The sequence below is a fragment of the Rhinoraja longicauda genome, unplaced genomic scaffold (assembly GCF_053455715.1).
Source record: "Rhinoraja longicauda isolate Sanriku21f unplaced genomic scaffold, sRhiLon1.1 Scf001095, whole genome shotgun sequence".
Taxonomy (NCBI): Eukaryota; Metazoa; Chordata; class Chondrichthyes; order Rajiformes; family Arhynchobatidae; genus Rhinoraja; species Rhinoraja longicauda.
The window spans coordinates 5,760-11,040 of NW_027602311.1; the positions used below are offsets into that span (position 1 = coordinate 5,760).

The window sequence follows — 5,281 nt, forward strand, 5'->3', positions numbered from 1 at the left end:
AAGAGCCGAGCTTGCCGGCCCTTCAACTCTCTCAGTTCCTCCCTCACATCCACCCCTCTCCTCTGCAGAAGGAGTAGCTGCTGCAAATCTGTCTGGAGTTGACACAGTTCCCTCTTACCCTGTCTTGCTCTCTGAACACCTTTTGAGACGAAGAACTTCTTGATGTTCTCCTTTGTTGCCTCCCACCAGAGTGTCTGGGAGTCAAAGAGGGGCCTCACAGTTCTCCAACATGCGTAGTCCCTCTTTAGCTCCTTAACGTTCTCCGGGGTCAACAGCTCCACGTTTAGCTTCCACGTACCTCTGCCCGCCTTCCGGTCCTCCTGTAGGTGACAGGTGGCCTGAAGGAGGCAGTGGTCAGAGAAGAACACCGGGGCGAGGTCGGTGTGTCTGACCGTGACGGCCCTCGATGTGAAGAGGAAGTCTATCCGGGACTGGGCTGAACCGTTTGGTCCTGACCAGGTGAACCGTGGCTGGACTCCGCCTGCAGGGTCACTGAAGGCGTCGCGCAGCTTTGCATCTTTGACCGTTTCCACCAGGAGTTTGGAGGTGCCGTCCAGTCTGTGGTTGGCACTGCCGGATCGTCCAGCCGCATCGATGATGCAGTTGAAGTCACCGGCCAGAACGAGCGGTCTAGACGTGGCCAGCAGCGGTGGGAGCTGCTGGAGGACGGCCACCCGCTCGCTCCACCTGGGTGAGGCATACACATTTATCAGCCGGAGCGGAGAACCACGGTACATTACATCCACCACCAAGAGACGACCCCCCACCACCTCCCTTACCTCAGTGATGGTGAAGCCCCCTCCCCGCAGCAAGATCCCCAGACCGGACGCACGACAATCATTTCCCCCCGACCATACCGACAGTCCGTGGGGCCACCATCGCGACCACCTCCGATAGCAGCGAAGGTGTGGCAGCCCGCACTCCTGTAAAAAAGTCACATCCGCCTTTACCTTGGCCAGGTACTGCAAGGCGGATACACATCGCACAGTGCTCTTCACACTGCGCACGTTTAAGGATGCCAGTTTCAGCTCCATTGTCCTTTATTGTCCCAGGCGATCCTCCCGCATGCCAATCATCTGGCTCAGTTCCTGCACATTTTTGTCGCACAGGTAGTGGTACAGGTTGGTGGCTTCCTCAGCACAGGGTGTATTTTCTGGCGAAGCCACTGCGCTGCTCCCAGTGTCCTGGAGCTGGGGCCCATTGGCCACTGCACTGCTCCCGGTCTCCCGGAGCTGGGGCCCATTGGCCACTGCACTGCTCCCGGTCTCCCGGAGCTGGGGCCCATTGGCCATTGTGCCGCTCCCGGTCTCCCGGAGCAGGGGCCCATTGGCCGTTGTGCCGCTCACGGTCTCCCGGAGCAGGGGCCCATTGGCCGTTGTGCCGCTCCCGGTCTCCTGGGGCTGGGGCCCATTGGCACTGCTCCCAGTCTCCTGGGGCTGGGGGGCAACAGACACGTTCTTTCTCTTACCTTCCTCCTCCCCCGTTTCCTTCCTCTGCCTCTGCCTCCATTGTCGGCTCCTCCCGGTCGTCTCATCCTCCGATGCGGAGAGGCTGCTGGCCTCGTCCTGGGAGAGGACTCTTTTTTGGGACTTGCTTGCCCCCTCCGCCTTTTTCTCCGTGCGCACAGCCTTCAATGTTTTCCTCGACTGTACCACCTTCCATTCCTCCTCTTCCTGTTCCCCCTCTTCCATCGACTCACCCTCGTGGGGAGGGGCCTGGGGTGCTCTGTCCTGCGGTTGGGGGCTCCTGGTGGTCGCGTTGTCCTCGCCCCTGCTCTCCTTTCCTTTTTGGGCTTTTTCCGTGGTAGGAGGCTTCTCGTCCACCCTGGGGGTGCTGGCAGCAGCCCCTCTTATCGCCTGTGCATAAGTGCTTGCTCTTTTAGGGCAGGCCCTGTAAAGGTGGCCTGTCTCCCCACACAGGTTGCAGCTCTTACTCTCTTTACAATCCCTTGTTTCGTGGCCTTCTAACTTGCAGTTTCTGCAGACGACTGTCCTGCATTCTGCCGCCACGTGCCCAGGTTTGTTGCATTTCCTGCACACCCTGGGCTGCCCCGCGTACGTCATGTAGCCCCGGTTCCCTCCGATAGCGAACACCGAGGGAGGGTGGACAATGAATCCCTTCCCGTCCACCCTCAGCTTCACCTTTACCTGCCTCTTGCTCGTCCAGATCCCGAACAAGTCCTTTATATCCACGCAGTTCCCGGCCCCTTCGACGTAGCGCGCAAGGAAGGTGAGGACATCCACGACGGGCACATGTGGGTTAAACATGTGCACCGTGATCATCCGTTCCCTCTGGGTGGGGAGGGTGAAGAGCGGCTGCACCTTCAGGAGCGACAGCGGGGCTTCATCCCCCTTCTCCCGGAAGTCCTGCAGCAACTTCTGCCATCCCGCCGGGTTCTGGAAGGTAACGTCGAAGTATCCGTTACCTGGGAAGTCCTGGAGGCAGAAGATGTCCCCGGCCTTGAATCCACAAGCCTCCAGCAGCACCTTCTTGATGAAGAGATCCCTTGAGAAAGGGTTCCCCTCCTTGAGGTCCTTCACCGATACACGCAGGGTATTACGGATACCCTGCCCTCCAGCTCCACTTGCTGCTGCCATCCCACCTGGATAAGGGTGTTAGGTTGGTTACCCAACCAGCATGGATCCACCCCTAAACCAGACACGTGCTCCTGACCTCCGCTCCACGTCGATGATCTAATGCAAATACTGCTCTTATACTTACCCTGTTCTGACACAACGCATAGATCAACTTGCACTTTACCCTGACCAAAACTGTTACAACTGTTCGTTTCGTTGGGTTGCTGCTGTCTAAATTACCTAAATTAGTGCATCGTATGGGAGGCGCATTCCCAATCTCGTTGTACCCCTGGGTACAATGACAATAAAGATATATTGTATTGTATTGTATTGTATAAGAACATTAGATTGTGCCAGAACAGATACTACACTTGATCTTAGCCAAAAGGCCGAAAGACAATACATGATTACAATCTATCCATTTACAGTGCACAGATACATAAGAGAATAATGTTTAGTGCAAGGTAGAGCCAGCAAAGTCCGATCAAGGATAGTCCGAGGGTTGCCATCTTATCTGATTCCAGCACCAGCTTCAGACTCAATACTTTTGTCATCACCAAAATTCTTTGTTCCCACTCCATTACATTTCCTCACTTTGGCCCCACAATTTCTCTTTAACCTGAAGGGCAGGGATTTGTCACCAAGAACGAACATAGAACAGTGCAGCAACGAGAACAGGCCCATCGGCCCTCAATGTCTGTGCCAAACATGATGCCAAGACGGTCTCATATCTAAAACCAACCTGCCATACATTGTCTCCATCTACACTTCATGCTGTCTCAGCAAGGCCACCAGCTTAATCAAGGTCCAGCCATCTCCCTTCTCCCCTCAGACTGGAGGTACAGAGGTTTGAAAATGTAAACCTCCAGATTCAGGGACAGTTTCTTCCCCACTGTTATCAAGCAACTGAACCGTTCTCTCACCAGCTAGAGAGCGGTCCTGACCTCCCATCCACCTCATTGGAGACCTTCGAATTACCTTTAATCGGACTTTATGAGACTTTATCTTGCATTAAACGTTATTCGATTAACCCTGTATCTGTATACTGTGAAGGGCTTGATGGTAATCATGTATAGTCTTTCCATTGACTGAATAGCACGCAACAAAACCCTTTTCACTGTACCTCATTACATGTAAAAATAATTAAAATAAACTAAAGGACAGGGAGTATGGGGAGAAGGCAGGAACGGGGTACTGATTGAGAATGATCAGCCATGATCACATTGAATGGCGGTGCTGGCTCAAAGGGCCGAATGGCCTCCTCCTGCACTATTGTCTATTGTCTATAGAACAATGGACTAGAAAGTTCAAGCGCTGTAACGATATCTCCCAAATCAATTTCACCACAAGAAACGCGCAATTTCATCACATTGAAATTCTCTAGAACAATGTAAATAAGCAAATCCACTCAGGTGACCGAGAAATTGTCTGAAATTGTGTATAAAGTCATGGGAGGAATAGTCCGGGTAGATACACAGAGTCTCTTGCCCAGAGGAGGTGAACCGAGGACCAGAGGACATATGTTTAAGCTGAAAGGGAAAAGATTTAATTGGAATCTGAGGGGTAACTTTTTCACACAAAGGGTGGTGGGTGTATGGATCGAGCTGCAAGAAGAGGTAGTAGAGGCAGGGACTATCGCAACGGTTAAGAAACAGTTAGACAGGTACATGGACAGGACAGGTTTGGAGGAATATGGGCCAAACGCTGGTAGGTGGGACTGGTCTAGATGGGACGTGTGGACAAGATGGGCCAAAGGGTCTATTTCCACGCAGTAGGACTCTAAATTATGTTTGCAACACAATGATCCCAGTAAGTTACCTTCTCCCCCCTTAGGATCCCAGAGATTTAACTCTTGAGTCAAGCAAGTTCTTCTCATTGCAGTCCTGAATGGCTGACCGTTTAGTTCACTGTGACCCCATCAGTCCAGAATGCCTTTGCTAACCCCAGCACCAATTTAAACTAATCTCAGCTGCCTGTCTATAATCTCCTAACCCTATCTGTTCAATGGTCTTTCCAAATGCTTCTTAAACTTTGCTAATTTAATTTAATTTAGTTTATTGTCATATGTACCAAGGTAGAGCAAAAAGCTTTTGCTGTGTGCTAACCAGTCAGCAGAAAGACAATACATGATTCCAATCGAACCATTTACAGTGTACAGATACACAATGTGGAATACTCTGCCTCAGAAGGCAGTGGAGGCCAATTCTCTGAATGAATTCAAGAGAGAGCTCGATAGAGCTCTTAAGGATAGCGGAGTCAGGGGGTATGGGGAGAAGGCAGGAACGGGGTACTGATTAAGAATGATCAGCCATGATCACATTGAATGGCGGTGCTGGCTCGAAGGGCCGAATGGCCTCCTCCTGCACCTATTGTCTATTGTCTATTGTCTATTGATAAGGGAATAACATTTAATGCAAGGTAAAGCCAGTAAAGTCCGATCAAGGATAGACCCAGGGTCACCAAAGAGGTAGATAGGGGTTCATCAGTGCTCTCTGGTTGTGAAGGGCCGAATGGCCTACTCCTGCACCTATTGTCTATTGAAGTATATAAAATTATGAGAGGCATAGATAGGTAGGATAAATAGACAGCCAGAACATTTTTCCCAGCATGGAAATATCCAACACAGGAAGCCATCGCTATCAGCTGAGAGGGGGGGGGGGGGGGGGGAATATAATGGAGATTTGTGGGGCAAGTCTTTTACACAG

The 5,281-nt window shown here is 51.7% G+C and overlaps 1 pseudogene; it reads right to left on the reverse strand.

Annotated features, from left to right (window-relative positions):
* Positions 1 to 2,819: 2,819 nt before the first annotated feature.
* LOC144591525 (U2 spliceosomal RNA) lies at positions 2,820 to 2,977 on the reverse strand (annotated as a pseudogene).
* Between the last annotated feature and the right edge of the window lie 2,304 nt (positions 2,978 to 5,281).